Genomic DNA, 23,196 nt, shown 5'->3' with positions numbered 1-23,196 from the left:
CAAGCCAAACCACTGTAAATTTACAGCACTTATATGCGATATATAATAGAAGGTAATTCTAGGGAAGAATATTATGACTGTATGACCTGCTTATGATGACTGTGTCTCGTTTAATCTTAACATAATTATAATAAAAACACTTCTTTATTACTTTGAGATGAGAAACACATCTTAAGTTGGAATATATTAAATAATATTTATATAAACAAATCAGAATCAGAATTTGACGTAAAAATATTAATGGCATATTTTCAGAAAAAAATAATTTTAATTAAAGTATAATTTACTTATATTTGCTGTGCAAGACTTGAGTTTTTCAGTAAAATTAGAACACCTTGTTCCTTTTTTAGCTTACATGTTATTTGACATTTCAACAGCAATATTATGTCTTCTATTAGAACATGTTGGAAATAAGACACAAATCACAGAACTGAATTGAAAGGACTGAAAAATCGTAGTGTTTTAGCACTAACACTTCTATAATTTTACGTAGTTGTTGTTGTTTTTTGTAGTACAAAGATCCGTAATAAAATTTCTGTAATCTGTTCATCGCAGGGAATCGAATGTCATATTTTAAAGTTGTAAACGTACCAATAACCCAATGGGGAAGAACTAGTTTTAGAGATTGAAGTATTCACCATAATGATGTAAGCACAAATTCTGTATACTGGATCTGCGCAGTGTTACTTGGTTCAGTTGTTGTGATGGCAGTAAAAGTTTTTACTAGATCTGTGCAGCGTTTCTTGGTTCAGTTACTGTGTTTATTTTTAAAGAAAGAGGTAGGTTTCATTGATTGAAGTCGTATAATAGATTTAAGACTTAACACTGATATTTTAATAGTTTTATCTATATTTTTGTTTTCACATGATAAGTCATCTCGCAAACATATGTTTTTATAAAATACAAAATGTTCAACAACAGTTTTGTCTATATTTTTTGTTTTCATACAAGAAGTCATATCGTAAACATAAGTTTTTTATGAAATACAAAGTGTTAAACAACAGTAATCTTTTTCATAATAATTGCATGTGTTACTTTTAATCTTGAAAATAAAATTTTAAATCTCTTGCTCTTTTCCACACATTTTGACGCTCTTGTGTATCATTTGACAACAGAGAGTAGTTTTTGAGAAAAGAAAATATTTGAAAGCCAAACTTGAACATATTGAAAGTTTTCGTAGAATGTCCTAACATTCCACTTACTTGACCTGCCGTTCAGCCAATAATTTAGCCACACAATATATAAATATATTTGTGAGGCTTTGAAATGTTGTTTAACTTACTTCTATGTTATATAACTGTGTTGGAGAGAAGCAGACGTCTATAAGTAATACGCATCGATTTTGTTATAGGTGAAGAAAAATGTTTACATTTGGTATTAATCATTTTCCAAAACGTTTTTCTGTTTAGTGTATATTTATTCCCAAGGGTTTTTAGTTTTTTTAAACGTATTTCACGTAGAATAAATTATGTATTCAAGAAGTCTTTATTTATACATTTAGTTTTATTCGATTGTGTAGATATTCAACGATTTTTTCTCAAACTCTGACAGTTACGTCCAGTTTGGAATATTAAAAAGTAAAAGATTTTTTTAAATGACGAATTTTAGTTTGAAGTTAAAACAAAAATCCAAGATCTTCTTTTACCAGTAGTAAACACCGTCAACAAAAAGTACTTAAATTACTTTGATGATTTGGTTTAAGTATTCAAATTAATTTAAGTGCTATTGTTACAGAAACGTCCCTTTAAGGCATAAACTTCTATTTTTCACACGTTTTATTTACAAACCTTCACGTCGAATGAAAATGTGTCACACTTTTGCTGGATTTATTTTTTCCAAAAACCAAATCGAGTCAGTATGAATGTTTCCGTAAAATCAATTGGACATTAGAAATAACTGTACGAAAACGTATTTACGTCGATTTCCTTTTAATTGTTCTGGTTTGTTTTAAAACTCTGTGTACATTTAATTTTATTTCTAGCAATATATTTGTCATAAAGTCAAAAAAATAACAACCATGGCTTCCTGAAGTTATGTGTCTACTAACTTGGTGCACGTGGTTCACGTGCTCATGAATTTTTTAAATCATTCTATAATGTATTTTTGTTATTTTTTATTAACCCTATGTATATATATGTAACGAAAAAATAAATCTTTACTTATTTTTCAGGTATCTACTATATTTATGCATTTTAAGCGATAGTAAAACGAAAATGCAAACCTCTGCACGTGTTGTGTTTACATTAGAATCTGTTTGTATAGTATTTATAAGGTTTTGCTTCATCAAATAGCTAGCTTCAAATGTTCTTGATTGAGATAACTACAGTGTTCGATAAGGCTCTAAAACGCCTATTTAGCGTTATGTTGTCATCGTTAGTAAAGACAACTAAAAATAACAGTTGTCTCCAGTTTGGCATGACTACAGACAATAGAAGAAAAAAATATTTCTCTTTAAATATTATGCCATTCGTGAATGTTTGTTGCTATTTCATTAATATACATGTAGGAGAAATATTCTTTACATTTATCTATCTTTCGATGTAACTACATAAATATATAATTATATAACAAATATCTTTAAGTGTGTGTATTTTTTTATTGCAAAGCCACGTGAGACTATCTACTGTGTTCACCGAGGGGAATCGAATCCCTGATTTTAATGTTGTAAATTCGAAGACAATGTCTTTAAGAATAACATTTTTTTTTGTCCCAGGTAAATCAGCTTTCCTAGTTCAATCAAGTATTCTTACCAGTCTACTAGTGTACGATACTATCTCTGCACTTTGTCCAACACAGGGAATCCAACCTCGGATTATAGCGTGGTAAGTCCATAAATTTACCACTGATCCGTCTGTAAATATGATGTAGCGTATACATTTATACACAATTAATAAGTTAATCTACTATATGGTATAAGAACTATAAAACGTAAGATAACATTTTTTTAATACGCATACCTTGTAAGATATTGTATCCAATTTACTCCTTGGACTATTAACTGGTTATTAACCTTTGAAACTGATGCTTACAGAAACTCACTTCATTAAGCAGGAAAAATCCAGTGCTTAATAACATCATTCTTATTTCATACAGTCAAGTATTCTTGTGGTGTACTGTGAAAGCTAGTTGATAATCCATTCCTTATAAGTAATTGAAATTGTTAACAAATTATGTTTTAGATTTAAGCTGGTTTTGAAACGTTGTACAGATTACAAATACCAGTAAAGATTAGAAGTTTTAAATATTGAAAAAACACACTTTTAGAGGGGAACACAAAAATAACACATATGATTGAGGATTAAAATATCAGTTCTTTTAATCCCCAGTAGAACTGACGACCTACTTGAAAGTATTTTAAAGCAATCTTTGAAGTGATTTCCAGTCTATGCTTCGCATGCTCTATCATAATTAGCTCGTTAAAGCTACAGTTAAACAACTACATTTCGTTTTGAAGTAATACACAGTGTATATCACTAACAAGCTGGGTTCATTACTGTGATGTTAGAAATTTTCGGTCAGGACTAAATAAAATATTGCACAAATTATATACATTTACCGAAATGTTTTTATATTACTGACAGAAAAACAAACGTAAGAAAAGTGACACAGAAAAAAGTCTTTGTGGCTGTGTTTGAAAACGGTCTTAAAATATACATTTTTTCTTTAAAATAGGGTCAGAATACCATGGTTATTTGTGTTGTGATGGATCGCTATTGTAATTTTTACTAGCTTCGAGTGAGAGTAAATTTCAATTCACATAAATTGTCATAAGAAAGTTTAATTAATCGTAAAGTACACTAAACTATACGTTGTATTAATGTAGTCATCTAATGTGACATATTGTGTCTTCAATATATTTTTAATTATTTAGTTTCAGAGAAATGTGTGTTACTTCAACCTTTTTTTTTTTCTCTATGCAAAACAATCTTATTAATTATAAAGCGTTTAAACCAATATGGGAGCAATAACAAATTGTATAAATTTCTTTTATTAGTTTGTGAAGCTTTCTTAGCCTAAACATGGCTATCAAGATACAAGAATTTTCTGTATTTCTACATAAGTTACAACACTTTATGGTCGTTCCCTGCAGTGCGACACTAATGAGAAGTTTAGTCTGAAATGATACAGTATATATCAGCGATTTACTTACTTCATAGCGAATCTGTGCATATCAGAATACACAATAACCATCCTTGGTAGTAAATTACTACTGCTTTACATCACGAAACCTAAAGCCTCTTAAATCAATTACCAAGTTGTATGCATGAAAAGGGAGGCCCTTGAAAAGTTTCTAAATGTTTCAAATGTAATTCAACATCAAAAGGTTGGAAATACACATTCTGTTTCAAGGCTTTAGTTACTTAATTAGTGATTCATAGTATTATACATACATTACATACAATTTGATCGACACTGTAAGAAAATATAGTTATATTAAAGAGCAGCATATGCTTCAGGAGCTGAATTTCTAGTCAAACAAATCTGTTGAAAGTCGTGCAATAAAATTGGCCTAGAATGTTAAATATTCATAAACTACATAATTTCTACTTACTATATATATAATACTTAAAACTAGATTACCGAAGTTATTTTTAGTCACACTTGTATATATCATATATACATCAAGTTGGGTTTTGTTTCAGTAATCATGTACACTTTCCGACAATAGACATCCTTCAATGTGTATTAAAATGCACATGTAGAGTAACAAACAGTGTTAAAGTGTGTGAAAGATGATAACATATCGCGAATTCCGTAACTGTAAAAAGTTTACATGTTAAATTCAGGTGGTTAAAAGTGCTGTTAGAGTATAATAAATATTCACTTGCGACGAAGATCTGAAATTCTACTGCACTTCATGTGGCACCATGTTAATGGGTACTATTTGTGAATTCTATTTCAAGTACCTTTTGTGAATGTAGGCACCTGTTGACGGCTATATTTTTGCAGGTCGCAAATCACCTCAAGATGTTTCTAATTGATTCGGAGTTACGTAGCAGTGGGATCTTTATTAGGTATGGTCACAAATTTAGCGGACTGAACGAACCACAAGAGCTGATAACTAAATAAATATTTGGTAATTGTGTTGTTTTTGTCGTAAGGGGTTAGATATGGAATTTTTCGATATGTTCTTCAGTTTGTTGTACAAGAAGCCTTTATTTCTTTAGACCTTTTGCATATTATAGTATCTTATATAACCATGAGACAATCATCCAACAGCTGACAAAGTGTGCTTGTTTTGAGCAATAGGGCAGTATGTTGAACCAACAAAGCACTATAGCTTATGGCTGATCTTTAGAAGCATCGATGAAACGAGTTGTACTCAATAACTATTAAAATGTAGCTGAGAACCAACCTCGCAGAAAAGAAACAGCTCATCAGACCAAGGATGATGCTACATAGTATTAGAGCTTTCATCAGTAAAATGGCCGATCTTTAAAAACATCGAAGAAACGAGTTGCACTCAACAACTATTAAAATAAAGCTGAGAACTCATCTTGCATACTAGAAACAGCTCATCAGACCAAAGCCAAAGGCGATGCTACATATTATTAGAGATTTCATCAGTAAGATCCTCCTTAGTGGTTACATATCTGTATATTTATGTCAGAACCACAGTGGTGATAAATTCGCGTTATAGATCAAAGAGTGATACACTTTCAGGTAATACTTCCTGCGTATCTGTATAATCACATAACTGATTATTTACACTCTTAAACGTCTGTAACAGCATTTTTAGATTGTTTATTTATAAGAGCATAAAACCAGATTTTCTTATACATTGATAAAAATAACGGATAAAATAACAATGAAATATGGGTCTATACTGTTTAAGTGATTAATAAGAAAAGTAATTTGAATATTGTATATAATATGTATCGTAGTATTTACATGAATTTGCTTTGTTTTCGGATATTCACACAAAGCTATGCTCATGTGCTGTCTGGCTTAGCCGTCAATAATTTTGAAGTGACAGACTAGAGGAAGAAAAGACAGTTAACAGCACTCTGCGTCAACTTTCGGGCTACTTGTGTTTGACCAAATAGTGAGGTACAACCATTATTCTTATAATACACTACTGATCCTGGCTTAAAAACATAATGCTACGATCAGGGTGCGGGCCCTATTCTTCTTCTATTCTGAGCAGTAAATACGATCCATTCCTCCTGTCTACGGGTGGGTACTCATGTGATGTGGCATTAAATGTTACTTTCATTTTGTATCGACTTCTTCGATTTCGATATCGATCTCCTAATTACGTTCAGTCTTCCCTCGCAGAAGTCAAAATAGAACCGTTCGTTGGACTATATCTAATTAAAACTGACCTCGGCCCGGCATGGCTGGGTGATTAAGACGCTCGACTCGTAATCCGAGGATCACAAGTTCAAATCCCCGTCACAACAAACATATTCATCTTTTCAGCCGTGGGTTCATTATCATGTGATGATCAATTCCACTATTCGTTGATAAAAAGTAGCCCAAGAGTTGGCTTTTGTGGTTCTACCTGAGTTTCTATGCCAAAATGTCGTCGAAATAAATTCAGTCTGTTCTCTTCATGTTGTGACACCAAACAGAAAAATGTTCATGTATTCTCTAGATATGTAATAAATGTACATTTTAGAAAATTAAAACAAAAAATGTACTACTTAAGAGACGTCTTATATCCTCAGCTACATAGAAGGGTTGGACAAATATGGAGAATCCTGCTTAAAAAAAAAACTTTTCATCAGGTAGCTGATTAATTTGTCATTCCAATGGCCTTTTAAGATAGTTGATCTATATTATTTAAACATTACACGTTGGTGTTCAAACCATGTAAGAAAAAAAAATAGTGTAACTTAGCTCACTATAAACACCACGGATTGTATAAACCCGATCAATATATAATGGGAGGCCTACATTGCACAACAATTCGGTTGTTGTCGTTGTTTTCAATTGAGCACAAAGCTACACAAGGGACTATCAGTGCTCTGACCACCACGGGTATCGAAACCCGGTTTTAGCGTTGTAAGTTCGCAGACATACCGCTGAGCCACTGGGTGGCCAACATTTTGAAACACAAAATGTATCAAAGGCTTTTCCAACAAGGCGATTATACAACGAGTCTTGTTTGTTAAATGTAACATAGGTTGGAAAATAATTATGTGAGAGAAAGACTGCCGTGCTTTATGACAAATTATGTCTTCAGGAAATAGAGCCTTACTCTTCAGGATAGCTGTAAAGAACTTGTGGATGCCTTTCTATAAACACTTCTAACAGCCAAATGTGGAACGACACGTTCATTAATAATCATTAGCATTACGGACTAGAGAACATCTCAGAGACATAATAAATTGTAAAACAGATAAACCAGTGCCTCTCTACACCTTAATTTATCCAACCTTTGCCCTTGAACATTTTAAAATACTTGTTTTGAAGGAAGTTTTTACAAACATATACAAACACGAGCTACAAGGAAACCAAATCTTTTAGACCTGAGAACTATCAACCCAGATGAGAAAAATTAACGTTATACATTATTTAATATTTCTGTTTCTAGTTTTAACTTCGATTACAATATTCATAGAGAAAATTATGTATTTATCTAACCTTTATTACTTTTTAATAAATATTTTCTTATAATTTGTGTCAACTACTCGTTTTTACTTTTTACAAAATTCTCAGTTTATTTGTGTGTACATATACCTGTAAAAGCCGTCTTGAGATTCATTTTTACTTCAAGTGGGTTTTTCGTCATCATGAATCACGTATTGCTCGAAACTTTGTATCTCGAACAGTATATATTTAAATATATATATATGTAGTTACCAACAGTATATATTTATATATATATATATATGTATGTAGTTACCATCTTGTTTCTTCAGTGGTTTAAACTACAATACAGATCTTTTTTTATATTTCAACAATCACCACTCGTAATTTCTTACACAATTTTACACCAAGCTGATATAACAGTCTACTTTAAAAATGGTTATGGAAAGTTTATTACTTGTATAAGAAGACATAAGACTAGTGATACCAATGCTTTCTTAAGATTTGAAATAACCCTAAACTTACCGTTATCAAATGTATAGCTACAAGATTAAAAACTAGGAAGTGTAAAAATACATTTAACTATATTAGTTTACTTGAGTTCGACTCGTAATCTGAGGGTCGTGGGTTTAAATCCCCGTCGCACCAAACATGCTCGCCCTATCAGCCGTGGGGGCGTTATAATGTGCGGTCAATCCCACTATTCGTTGGTAAAAGAGTAGCCCAAGAGTTTGCGGTGGGTGGTGATGACTAGCTGCCTTCCCTCTAATCTTACACTGCAAAATTAGGAACGGATAGCGCATATAGCCTTCGTGTAGCTTTGCGCGAAATTCAAAAAACGAACAATAGTTTACTTGTAAAAGCTGACAAAGCTAAAACGCTATAAAACTTTGACCTATTGGGAATTTGATAAACCATAAGGTATACAAAGTGTCTTTAAAATGCTATTTTTAAAACTTTTGATATAGTAAATATTGTAATGTGATTACAATGCAATACAATACTGTTAAATAAGAAAGAAAATTTGTTTGTTTTAGAATATCGCGCAAAGCTACACGAGAAATATCTTTGCTAGCCGTCCCTAAATTAGCAGTATAAAACTAGAGGGAAAGCAGCTAGTCATCACCACCCACCGTTAACTCAGGGGCTACTCTTTTATCAACGAGTAGTGGGATTGCCCGTCACATTATAACGCCCCCACAACTAAGAGCGCGTGCATGTTTGGTGTGGCGGGGATTCGAATCCGCGCCCCTCAGATTACGAGTCGAGCGTCTTAACCATCAGACAATGCCAGGCGAAATTTATTGACCAATGATTGTGCATACACATATAGAGATTCTATACCTAACAGTCCCTTAATTCTATGAAGTTACATAACATTTTATAAACAATTATAAATTTTAATCTTCGGGAAAATCCTGAACTTTGTAGCTTGTTTGTTTCTTTTTGAATTATTAAAAACAGCAAGCAGACGATTGAAGAAAAAGTAATATTTATGATAATCTTTTAATGTGTATTTATTTTAACTTGACATCTCTTGGACATTTAATATAGTACAACATTTTAAATTTCATTACAAATAAGATTCTGCCCCAGATGTGATTTAAACCACTAAGCCTTTCACCAATTTCATATTTTCTGTTTGTTCCTAAACCTTTTAAGTCATTAATTTTAAAGTAATGGCTGAGAAGAACTATCCATTATTAAACCTTTCAAAAATGTTCACAAGAACTATTAAGATTTGACTGTTACAGTTTTCACCAATCCCTTGTTAATATTACTATCAAGATACTGTAGTTAAGACGCTCGACTTGCAACCTGAGAATCGTGAATTCGATTTAATCTTCATGGAATATGCTAGTATTTTCAGCCATGGTAGCTTTGTAATGTGTGATCAATCAAACTATTCTCTGATAACAGAGTAACCCAAGAGTTGGCGGAGAGTAGTATTGATTAGCTGCCTTTCCTCTAATTCACTAACCCTAAATTAGGAACAGCTAGCGCAGATAACCCTTGAGTAGGTTTACACATAACTGAAAACAAACATAACGATATTGTCAGGTACGAGTGGACTTTTGTCGAATCAATCACCCCTTTGTTTACTGTATGTTTTGCCACTTTAACAAGGAAAAAATGAAGAACACCATTTCTGGCATTTTTACTTCTATGTTCTTTTAATTTAATATTGGGTTGAGGAATAATTCGTGAGCGTTTTTTCAAGTTAAAAAATATATTCATAAATGAAACGCTTTCGCAAAATAGTTCATGTCATTTGGTAGATAATTTTTTGCTCTAATAGATGGTGTGTTTGATTTTCATGTGTCTTTAATTTTTGCTTTCATTTTCAGCTCATTAAATGGAATGTCAAGTGGACAAAATCGAGCATTTTCGACACCATCTGCTTTTCGCATTTAATTTCTTGCAATTTCGTTTAAAACAATGCATTCTATATACCTAGGTATTACATGAAATAAAGTATCATAATAAATGTTTTGGGTGTAATGTGTTCATGCATTGAAGTATTGTATAGTCTTGCATGTAATGCTTGAATGAAATTATTTAAAAACGCTCACGAATTATTCCTCAACCTAATATACACATGAAGTTACTGTTCTTAGTGTTATGTAACAGTGCTTATATCTAAGTAGAATCGTAAAACAATGCTCCATATTATCACTAGAATGCACCTAAGCAGGTTTACAAGGATGTTAGTAAGTCAACATCCGAATTTCGACAATTTCTGCTCATAAAGTTAAAACGATGCAACATTCTTCTCTTTATATTCACTCACATTCGTTCTTGCTCAGTTAAACTGTCACAAATGGATGCGTTTACAATGTTATCTTTCGTTTAATTTGGATGACTCATCACTTCCTACATACAACGACATCTGGAATTACAACTCTGCAGGTATACATATACAACTTTAGCTTTCCAGTGATTTGTATTATAAAGCGTTCAGCAAATTAGTCACTATGGTGTTACTCCCCGGATACACAAGTTTTCCTCATTTCGCAACTACAAATTATAATTAGTTTAGCTACAGAAGAAGTATTAATATGAGGTCAGTTCGTTTATTAATCCCAAGACTTAATGTGTGTCTGATGTGCTACACATTCTAACGGTATATAATAAAATTCAGCCTCATTTTTAAGTTTAATAATACTATGTAACACAATTTTTACTTTTTCTTGTTCCTGGGCAGAGAATGTTATTTCCTAGTTGCTTATGCCTAAAGTAAATGGAAAAGACATACTTTTATCTTCAAACATTGCTTTCGTGACCTGGGAGCGTTTAATGAAAACATGATGAGAAACTATATTGGGGGCTGATAGGTGAAAGTGATTTATATTACAGTCGCAAATCTCGAGAAACTACTCACTTCTAAATATTTTTGTATAACTTTAGTATAAATACATGTAAATCTTGTTTATTCAGACCTTATGTAAATGAAAATGTGCAAATTTGCCCGTTTTTATAATAGAAAATAGGTTAATTTCTAAACTTCATTACTCAGGTCACTAAAGCAAAGTTTGAAGGGAATAATGACTATTTTCTGTTCTTTTACAACATAAACAATTAAGAAGTAACGCATACTATCCAGGAACAAAATTTGTATTACATAGTGTAATAGAAAAAAATCTAACCGTACTATTATTACGGTTAACATTCATTTATATTACACTTCATTCAAAGGGTTTTCAAGGTGGCTCGATCGATAAGCTTTATTGGAGATCATAACATTAAACGTTTAGGCTAGATTTTACCGGTGTGTCCAAAGCAGAGATAGTGTTGTGAATACCCATAGTGTAATTTATGTTGTGGGCTGTTATTCTTCTGTCAAAAGGTAATATAGTATACACCACCATGACTTGCAATTTATTCAAATATTTTTTTTGAAGAAGTGTAAATTTTTCGATTTTAACTAAAGGTAATGTAATTTGCTTCTAAATGCACGATTACGTGTGATATAGTGATCTTTATTTTATTTTCATTAGTATGTGTTCTAAAGTTTATTTGTAGCTTTAAATTAACACTGCTTGTTACTTGAGAACATAATAATTATCAGCAGTTTCTGTCTCAAACACAAATTCAAACCCTGATACTCTGGTACGTGAGTGTTTTTATATATTTGCGATGCCTGAAAGTTTTATAGTGACAATCTAATCTATTATTGTCTAAAATAATTCTCTGAACAACATGAATGCAATGTATACTCTTTTTTTGTAATTATCAACGGAAACAAAATGATAATATTTATGTGTGACATTACTTTAGAATAATATTTTGGTATCTAATGCAAATTCTTTATAGCCTCTTGCTTCAAGACTACACTCCGATTTAGTGACAAATTCCATGCAGTTTTTTTACCTTAAAAGCCTGCTACGTATTACGATTTATCTCGAATCAGTCTCCGATTTATTATGTTAGGTATTACGATTTCAAAGAGCCGGAATTTTTATTTCAATTTAAAAATTAATTAAATGTTAATATGTATCAAATTTATGATATTTGCCAACTAGATTGATATACACAATTTTTTAACACAAATATATTTTAATATACAATCAACAATACAATTTATAATAACTATTATTAAAAATAGTTATTACTTTATATACAAGACTTTTACAAAATTACAAACTATTCTGAGACTCCTATCTAGCCTAGAACTGAACGATGGTTCAGGTCCACGACGAGCAAATTAATTCTGAATTGATAGTGCTGATCTCATTTAAGCTAGCTAGCTATCTTTTCTCGGCTGGCTTCACACCGGTTGAAAGCAAACTTTCTACCGATGAGAATATTATTGTCCTCGTAGAAATACTAAAGTCCGCAGTTAATTCACTGAACTTTATAATAATCGAAATCTATAAACGTTTCTTATCAAATTCTATATCTTTTCCATTAATAAGCGTTAACAACAATAACTTCCGAGCATTATAGTATATTGATTGTAGCTAACCAAAAAAAATATTCTGTCTTTTGACGCGTCTGTTTATATACTCATTATGCGAGATTCTCGAATGTTCAACAATATTCGAACATACGCTATTATTAATATTTTTGTAAAACATGTATTGTCGACTCTTGTTCTCTAGAATCTTCAAAAAATTTAGAGAACAGGCGGGACATGCACAATACATATCCAACAATATACGTCACATGCGTCAAACTGAAAAGAACGTAGGTATTAAGTTAAATGCATAACAATAAGTTCGTTTTACCTCCAAACAATCCGTTTTTATTAACAAGTGCTTTGAGAATCAATGAATTATGTCTATAAATATTTTTAATTTTCGTATCTAAATGTACATTGTTTAAAGGAGTCTTCTAACTTTAAAGCACCATTTGAAAAACAAAAATCAAACGCGTTTATGTAACATGTTTTAATAAGCAGTTACAATATGTACCATTTTCTATTAACATACATAAATGTGATGTAGAGGCAAAATAAGCTAAGAAATTTCGTTTGTAAATACAATCAAGTCACTATAGTTTTATTTTCCTATTAAGTTACAGAATATAAAATGATATCTAAAAATTATCTTGATGAGCCTGGCTAGAATCACCTCTGATAACGATGTTTAATTCGAAAAATATATTTATAGATATACTATATGGGGTTATATTCGTTTAAAACGTAACGTTTAGCAAAATTAGTTGTAAACGTTGCCCTAACGAGGACAGAGTGCAAGTACATTTTTAAAGAGAATTGGATAAGTAAAAATAAATCCATAATCACTAACGACGTCTGAACAAAAATGATAACGTTAATAATCACGGAAGGAAATGACTCCGTTATTATATAGTTTTTCTAATAGATCTTAATTTATATCGTGAACATAAAAACAATGTTATCGGTTAAATTGCCCCTTACGATATCCTTGAACAAAAATTTAATGGCATTTTGCTTTTACGTTTTCCTATAGTATTATACTGAAGACGTAAAGGAAATACTTCCGTCATTAAGATAGTGAACAAGTTGTTTTTTAGAGTGTACGCGGCGCGGCAAGGCTAGGTGGTTAGAGCGCTTGATTCGCAATCTGTGAGTCAGAAGTTCGAATCCCCGTCACACTAAACATGCTCGCTCCTTTCACTCGTGTGAGCGTTACAATGTGGCGGTCAGTCTTACACTGTTAAGTTAAGCACGGCTATCTACCGCAGGTATCCCGCGTATAGCTTTAATGGAAATTCAAAACAAACTTGGAGTTTACGACGTGAAAAAATTCTATATCTTATTAATTTACTAAAGGAAATCTACTTGTGGCTGAAAGCAAAATTCAAGTGACTTAAATAGTGATAATATTTATAGTCCAGCAAGTCCCAGTGTTTAGGGCGCTCAGCTCGTAATCTAAGGGTCGAGAGTTTAAATCCCGTCATCAAACATGGAGACATTATACTGTAATCGTCAGCCTAAAAGATTTGTCGAAAAAATGTGTCTCGCTACCAAGTTAAGAATAGTTAGCGCTAAGGACATTAAGTAAGTATGCGCGAAATGCAATAAATAAAACAAGTTGTTTACTGCTATACCGCTAGGGGTCTGTTCCAGACAGTTGTTCATTAAATACGTTGAAAGATTAATTTAGTGCCATTATTATACTCTCTCCTTCAGCCTCTCATTGCTGAAATTGCAATGATTGGGTAATTCATTTCTACTCTTATTTTTCATGATTTATTTCGTAATGTGAAATTTTTGTCTTTGCTAATTAATCATACATTTTGTTCCTGTCTGCCTAGATGTATAGTGTCCTGCCAAGGGTATTCATCAATACGTAATAGGACACACGCTGCGTATCAAGATTTGGACAAGTTGACAAAACGTCGCAAATTGTATAATTCTAAGAAGGAATATGACATATGCTACTGGAGGTATCGATAACTGATAAGAAAAATAATAGCAATATTTTCATTCAAGATCTAGCTTGCGAGAGACTATTCAACAGTACCAAGAATTTTTTGAAAACAATATTCAAAATCGTTGCAATTTTTCACCAGAGATGGCAAACATTAATTGGTTTATTTTTTTGTTTTTTTTAATTTCGCTCAAAGCTACTCGAGGGCTATCTGCACTAGCCGTCCTAATTTAACAGTGTAAGACTAGAAGGAAGGCATCTAGTCATCACCACCCACCATCAACTCTTGGGTTACTCTTTTACCAATGAATGATGGGATTGACCGCCACATTATAACGCCCCAACGGCTGAAAGGGCGAGCATATTTAGGGCGACGGGGATGCGAACCCGCGACCCTCAGATTACGAGTCGCACGCCTTAACCTACCTGGCTATGCCGGGCCTTATTGGTTTAATTAGCGAAAGAGTGCCAGAAATCGTATTTTTAACCAGTTTCGATTACCGATTACCTTTATTGCATCTAACATGGTGACTTTCGAAACTGCAAGTACCCCAGTGGCATGGCGGCATGTCCGCGGACTTAAACTGTTAGAAACATGTTTTCGATATCCGTAGTGGAAAGGACACAGATAGCTCATTGTGTACCTCTATCCTTAATTATAAACAAATTGAAATTGCATCACTTGCGTGGTATATGCCACGTGTTCATTATAAGGTTGAGTGATTTAGGAACAGTCTATCTACTTATTTAAGCTGTAGTTGAATGTAGCTCTCCGTCAGACCGGTACAGTATTTCCTATTCCTAGCATATCGCGTCCATCTGATTTCTGTTTCCGCCATTATATCGTCTCTCTATATTCTCTTTTGTCTTCCTTTAGGTCTTTTCGCTATCCTAGCCTGCTATTCCATTCATCTTACTGTACACCTTGCTACATGCCCAGCCCAATTCCATTTATTTCTTAGAATTAACCTTACAGTAATTATTTTTTTTGTTGTTTATCATATTCTGCCGTTTCTCTGTCAGCCTTGTAGTGTTGTATGAATCATCCCTTATGTATTTTGTATCCTGCATTCAAACTGTTTATTAGATCCTCCATTTTAGAAACGGTAAATTATATTAAATACATATTGATACCGTTTTACTTTGTTTAAGGTTAATTCAGGAAATGACTATTTAAAATAGAATTATACCATCTTCTAATAACTGGCTTCTTCCAGAGTTATGGAGATGGCAGGAATTAACTCAGCAAACGTATCCGGAGGCTAAGTCGTCTCCAGAAGGTAACCCGTGTTTGATGGAGATAAAGAATAGATTCTGCGAGTGTATGGCATCACACACTTTGTTCCCACTCCTTCTCCTACGGGGGTACCATGTATGAAAATTCTCCTCATCGAGGTAACATGTTTGAAAGTATGTTCATACCCTCACCCTCAAGCTAGCGGAGCCAAAGTGACAGGGGTGGGCGCTCTGTCGTGGTTTTCAGGATACGAAGCTTTATTTAGGTAGTTATTGGAGTAACTGTGGACGAAGATAGTGCTGATCTACAGACACATCGGGGCTTTTGTGAATCATCTAGGAGACTTCTGAATCCCGAAAAATTTCGTCAACATTTTATACTGGTTAATTAAAAATTACAGAGAAGTGCCAATGCAATAACAAAAAAAGCAATTTGTTTGACATTGTATCATGATAAAACATGATATACTTTGAAATTAAATAGGTTACTTTAGACTTACAGTAAGAACACGTATAATTTTTTTTTCTATATTCACTTGTTATACTCATTACAAGGTTGCATCCTATTATTTAACTTACAAAGACAAACAAAGGCAAATATTTACTAATTTGTTTGTTTGGTTTGAATTTTACGCAAAGCTACACGAGGACTATGTGCACCAGATGTCCCTAATTTAACAATGTAAGACTAGAGGGGAAGCAACTTGTCATCACCATCCAACTTTTGGGCTACTCTTTTATCAAAAATACTGACATTGACTGCACATTATAACAACCCATTGCTAAAATGACGACAATATTTAGTGTAATAGTTATTGTAACCCGCGACCTAACTTGACCTAAGAGTCAAGTGCACTAACCACCTAGCCATGCCAGACTGTCTAAATAAAAAATGGTCCGGTTTATTTTGAATTTCGCGCAAAGATACACAAGTGCTATCTGCGCTAGCCATCCATAATTTAGCAGTGTAAGACTAGAGGGAAGACACTTAGGCATCACCGCCAACTCTTCGGTTTCTCTTTTACCAATGAATAGTGGGATTGACCGCCACGTTATAACGCCCCCACGGCTGAAAGGGCGAGCATATTTGGTGTGACGGGAATTTGATGTGACTCTTGGATTACGAATCGAGTGCCTTAACCACCTAGCCATGCCGTGCCCGATAAAGAATGCAAAAATGTTTAAAATATAATAGGCTTAAGAGTAATGGATAATGACAAGTATAATTAACAATAAAGAAATAATCTGTTTATTCGAGTTTCTCAGAGTAGACAATGATGATATAATACAAATACATAATGTGGCCCTCCGTTGACAGTACAACCTAAACAAACATCAAAAGATTACTAATAACGTGATTTACATAGAAAATTGTTCATACTTTATCGATACTTTTGAAATGTTTTGGGTTACGCCCGCAAGGGTTGACTATGTAAGTACTTTTGTCGAGATACAAATTATAATTTTTAATTCAACCACAAAATTCATTGTAACTGTTGTCCCTATTGGCTCAGTAAATCTGTGGACTTCCCTTCTAAAATACCGGGTATCGATATTCTAGGTGTGCATTGTACAAGTAATCAATTCTGTAGGTTTTTGTTTAAAAATAAAAAAACAAAACAGAAAATTAAATTGTACCCGTATGACCAAATATTAGAAAATTTTACTTTGACATATAGCCCATTGTGTAGCTTTGTGCTCAATTCTAAACAAACAAACAAATTCGACAAAAGCCACTATCAGAAGCACAGAAATATTATTCTAAAAATAAAAAATTTGTAAGAATCGGTACATTATATATGTTTTTTAACTTTTTTACGTATATCATACATTTTATGGAATTTCTTCTCTTGCAAAAGAGCAGCAGCATATTAACAATTTTTCTATGTGTTTTTCTTATAGCAAAGCCACATCGGGCTATCTTTTAAGTCCACCTGATTTTAGCGTTGCAAATCCGTAGACTTAGCTCTGTACCAGCAAGGGACAATAACAATGTACAACATATACAGGAAAAGTTTAGAAACATACAAATATTATTCTTTCAAAAAAGAATACTAGAAATACAAACTAGTTTTCTGAAAACAAAATAACCTGTAGAAGTTAGCTTCAAATAAAAGAAGTCGAAATGCTGAATTCAAACTTACTGAAAACATATTAAAATATTTTTCTTAAATTTTCCATTGGCTATCTCGGTATTTTAGTTTATTATACAAATTATACGTGTGTTTGTTATTGCACAAACTAATGAATTTACGTGTATTTGTTATTATGCAAACTAATGAATTTTACGTGTATTTGTTATTACACAAATTAATGACGCATAATATCTGATAAGTTTTTTTTATAACTATAGAGTACAAATAGTTGTCAGTAAACGCGTCAGAACTAACGTCTATGGCCTGATTTCACCCATTATTCTCCATTATGATATAAGGCTAAGCTTTAGTGATTAAAACTAACATATCAGATTGGGTGTGTTTTGTTATAATAATTCTTCACATAGGATAAAGTTGACCCCTTATGAAAACCACTCATTTTTGTAAATATTGTTAAAAATAAGAAGTATTAAATGAATTATGTTTAATACTTCAAGGGAGGAGATATTGTGTTAAATATTAAAGTTAAAGATATACATATATCACTCGGCAAAAATCACTTGTAACTAATATTTGAACATTTTTATTTGTTTCCTGATTTATCTGTTCTATGTGCACTACAAATATCAAAAGTGTTTTTTTTTAGTGATGTATGCTCTTAAACTTACAACTGAGTCACTGAAGAGAGGGCTGACATTATTTTGTGGTTCCTAAAGTACATAAGAACAAGTATTAGAAATATTGTAAATGTCTACAATTTCGTTCTATTATTATATATTATCAAAAGACAACAAATTCTTCATGCACTTTGACAATAATATTAATTTCTTTCAACTATATAATGGTTTGTTATTACTTTGTGTTTAATTTCTCTAATAAACTTACATTTACTTGAAAATGGTTAAATTATTTCCATGTTAACATCGTAACTTAAGTTGTCATATGTTCCTTTATCTTATCTTCGTATGTCTTATATACCCTTTTAAATCTGTTTCTTTGCGTCAAACATTGTTTTACATTGCTGCCCTATTCCACATTTTAAAATGCTTTATCGGCTGTCAGTTATCTTGGCATAAATCAACTTTTTTATCATCTTCATTTAATCAGTATTTGATCTATTTTTATTTCAACTCCACTTTTAGATATTGCTATCAACACTTTTAATTTATTTCGAACTTTAACTCTACCGTAGAACTTAGGATATTTTCTATTAGCAAATCTTAAATCTTAACGTAATTTGTCCTTTTTTTATTTACAATTATGGATGAAATGTTCAGTGCTATACTATATCAACTAAAGCTTAAAAATAGATCGAATTTTATTAATTCCGAGTCACTGGTTAAGAAATGTTCTAGATTTAATTTATATTGACTTTTTGTCAAAATGTAGAAATATATCTCTGTGAAGAAGTGACACTTTGTGTCTATCTAAAGTGTAGACTTGGTAAGTTCAAAGTGAATTAATATTAGTTGAGTTGATGATCGTAAATGTTCAGAGGCTATGAATTATTTTAAACTATATTTAAGACACTACTACGCAAAAACTTCATATTCATAACTTGAGCCATAAAACATTCTTATGACATATATAGACCAAATATAGCTATTTTCACTATTAACAAAACTCTTACCATTATTGTTAACTTATTGGTATGCACATATATAAAGAATTATTCCTAACTAAAACTTTACTAACTAGTGTTAGATGTATACTTTATTGAAGTATTTAAATGGAACGTCAATCCAGCTGTTTTCTTTACAAAAACTAATAATTTTACCTCTATAACAAAAACCTGAAGATTTAAAAGAGTGCACTCATCATTCCAATCTCTTCTCCTGTCCGTGACTTGTTGTAATATAAGAACCAGCCTTGCTCTCGTGTGGTATAACCCTGCTGCCTCTCAGCTTGGGCTGAACTCCAAACAAATATATCTGGCTGCTTCTGTGCACGTGCTTATTACACTCCTCACTCCTGCGCAATGACGTCATCGTTAAGTAAGAGTTTTAAAAGTAAATCGGTAACTTTCGGAAACTTTAGATTAATATCAATTTATAAAGATGTATGCTCTATAAAATAAGCAGCTTATAGATGATTTTTTTCAGGTAAAATGAGAACATCCACACACTAGTTCTATCCTCTGACTTGCGTAAGCCACAAACACCTAGAAAACTACTAGGAGCAAATCAACTGGACAGAAAAGACCGCAGTATAGTGTTTTGTTTGTTTTTAATTTCGCGCAAAGCTACACAAAGGCTATCTGCACTAGCCGTCACCAATATAGCAGTGTAAGACTAGAGTCATTATCACCCATCGCCAACGCTTAGGTTACTCTTTCACCAACAAATAGTGAGATTGATGGCTGCATTATAACGTCGGCATGGCCTTGTGGTTAGGGGCGCTGGACTCGTAATGTAAGGGTTGCGGGTTCGAATCGTTATCTCAGCAAATATGCTCGCTATTTCAGCCGTGGGGGCGTTATAACGCAACAATTAATCCCATTATTTGTTAGTAAAAGAGTAGCCTAAGAGTTAGCGATGATGGTTATGTGCCCTTCCTTTAGTCTTTCACTGTAAAACTTCGAGCTTTAAAATTAAAAACCGTTGTCATTTCTACTAAACAATATAAATATTTGACTTAAATAAATAATACAAAATCAAAACAAACAAACCATAGGAATAATGACTAAGCTAATGTGAAAATAGCACGTGTGTTGATGAAGATAATCCTTTATAAACAATTCGTAGGAAGTGCTGTAGTGACTTTGCTTTAGTGACCTGGATAGTGAAATTTAGAAATCAACCTATTTTCTATGTAAAAACGGGCAAATTTGCACATTTTCATTTTCATAAGGTCTGAATAAAACAACATATGAATCAAGATTTACATGTATTTATACTAAAGTTATACAAAAATGTTTAGAAGTGAGTAGTTTTTTCGATACTTGCGACTGTAATGTAAATCACTTTCACGTATCAACGCCCAAATATAGTCAATCTCCCATCATGTTTTCATTAAACGCTCCAAGGTCACAAAAGCAAAGTTTGAAGGGAATAATGGCCATTTTCTGTACTTTTACAACATAAGCAATTAAGAAACAACACATATTATCCAGGAACAAAATTTGTGTTACATGGTGTAGTTAGTATATGTCATTCAAACAATAATTATCTGTCCTTAGCTCAGCGGTCAGTTTACGAGTTTACCAAACTAGAAATTCTGGGTTGGACTCCTTAAGATGAATGTAGCGCAGGTATTCCATCGTATAGTTTTGCGGTAAAACAAACATCTAAATAATATATCTGCAATAATAAATCTGGACAGACATTACATTGTGAGGATGGTTTTAAATTGTTTCTTTTCTATTGCCTCAGAAATGTATATCTTTGGTTCACATATCTTTTGGAATGAAATAGAGAAATTAACTGTGAAGAACAAAGGTTCGGGATTTGTTTTTGATAAATTCGCGTAATGCTACACAGGAGCCGTCTGCGCTAGCTGTTCCTAGTTTTGCAGTGCAAGAATACAGGAAATATAGATAGTTATCACCACCCGTAAAATGTGTATTTTAAGATAAAAGTAGAACGATTATGTGTGTTTTCTTAGATAAAAGTGTTCAGATTATAAGTGTTTTAAAGTACGCTCAGATTTCGTAGAATTGAAAATCAATGTAAAAATCAAAGTTTTGTAATGAAAGGTCAAAGGTAAGACATATAGTCATCACTACCCACAGCTAACTCTTAGGCTACTCTTCTACTTACGAATAATGAGATTAACCATCACATTATAACGACCCCACGACTAAAAGAGCGAGCGTATGTGGTGGGATGGAGATTCGAACCCACGGCCCGCAGTAGAGTGCCCTAACTACCTGGCCATGCCGAACTTACATACTTATTTGTGTATGTATTAAATCTATTTTCAAGTCAAAATAACCTTTACGTTATTTCTAAAACTCTTCACGATCTAGTTTATTCATTTCTGAAACAAATATTTCTAGAGTTTCTGCTTCGAGATATATGTGCGCAAAATAATCAAGTCCAGTGCATATACATATATACTGATAAGATAATCCTATTGTTAACCTTTCATCAGGTAGACAACATAAAATCTGACCAATTTTTATTTTCTTTTTAACATGATCTTCATAAACATAATGATAATAGTTTCTCAGAAAATCTATGCAAATAAGTAACTCAGAAAAATAAGAACCCAGATCGCCAAAAAAATGAAAACATTAGGTGGAGCTCGACCTGAAAGTAAATAGAAAAACTGAACTAGCAAGAAATAAAGCACAGTCATTTTATACACGAGTGAATACTTCTTGAAAGTGTTAGTACAGTCAAGAATCACGTTAAAATGTATATGAAAGAACTCTCACATTGATATTAGAACGAAAGTAAAATACCATATTAGCTGATTTATAATCATTAAAGAAGTCACAACAAGCTTTAATGGACCATTGTTTCTGCAGAGAGTTTCAGCTACTAATTATCCATCACTATAGTGATGGGCCACATATATATATATAAATAAAATCATCACATTCTTCGTCCTGACAAATATATACTTGTATTAACTATATTTATTTATTTACAAGGTATTCTAACTATATATCTTAAAACATTGTGTGTAACATTACAATTTCAATTAGAGTAAGTACTATCGCATTGTTTTAAAATTTTCTATCTCCAACGAATATGATTATAGCTATGCATAACACTGCATAACAATTTGTTTGAAAAGTTTTGCTTCCTGAAAAGTGTTTGGTGAATGTGACAGGTACCTGGTGGGTATGCACAAATATAGTTTTGGTTTTGCTTCACCACGTAGGAACTCTGAGAAATAGACAGTTAACTGTTTACCGGCAATAACGTATTTAATTGCGTTTATGTTTCTCATACGCTATTAAGTTCAACATAATTAAAAGTGTTTTGCTCCTGATTTTCGTTTGTATTCAATGTCCGGTGCATCACGTTGCAGTGTCCAACAGTAGTCAGCAAGCATTGAAGGGTTCCAGTTGCCCCGATATCGTTTTTCCATTGTAGCAATGTCCTAACAAAACTGAAGATTTCGAAGAAACGGTACGTGATGGGCAAATTTGGATGTTATTTTCGTGATCAGCAGCCAAAAATCTATAAAAAACACCCACCAGTGTTCAAGAAGCAAAAACTTTGTTGTGCAGTGTAATTTTAAATGCCAAGCTCGGGAATCTAAAAAACAAATTGTCCAAATAAAAATACATCGTAAAATAAAGTAATTTAATCCAAAGTTGTCACATTAATAAATCATCATTTAATAATTTCATGCCAAGTTAATTTTGTTTGCTCTGCAAATGTTTAATACATAAGTACACATCATAAATCCTTTCCATTTTAGAAAATTGTCTTCTAAACTTCTAAGCTTACTTGTACGACTGTGCTCCTAACAACGTGACGTTCTGTGATTTAAAATGTATAAAGTTAGGTTTATGC

General features: G+C 32.5%; 1 protein-coding gene across 3 annotated transcripts in view; it reads right to left on the bottom strand.

Moving 5' to 3' along the window:
* LOC143233981 (secretin receptor-like) overlaps window positions 1-19,618 on the bottom strand; it is a 105,259-nt gene extending 85,641 nt beyond the window's left edge. For all 3 annotated transcript variants that reach the window (XM_076470938.1, XM_076470940.1, XM_076470939.1), the window contains exon 1: window positions 19,503-19,618. The gene's annotated coding sequence lies outside the window, so the exon portion shown is untranslated. The remainder of the gene's footprint in view (window positions 1-19,502) is intronic.
* Between the last annotated feature and the right edge of the window lie 3,578 nt (window positions 19,619-23,196).

The sequence above is a fragment of the Tachypleus tridentatus genome, chromosome 12, assembly GCF_004210375.1.
Source record: "Tachypleus tridentatus isolate NWPU-2018 chromosome 12, ASM421037v1, whole genome shotgun sequence".
Taxonomy (NCBI): domain Eukaryota; kingdom Metazoa; phylum Arthropoda; class Merostomata; order Xiphosura; family Limulidae; genus Tachypleus; species Tachypleus tridentatus.
Note: the sequence above shows the minus strand (reverse complement) of the source record. Positions and strands in the feature narration are given on the sequence as shown.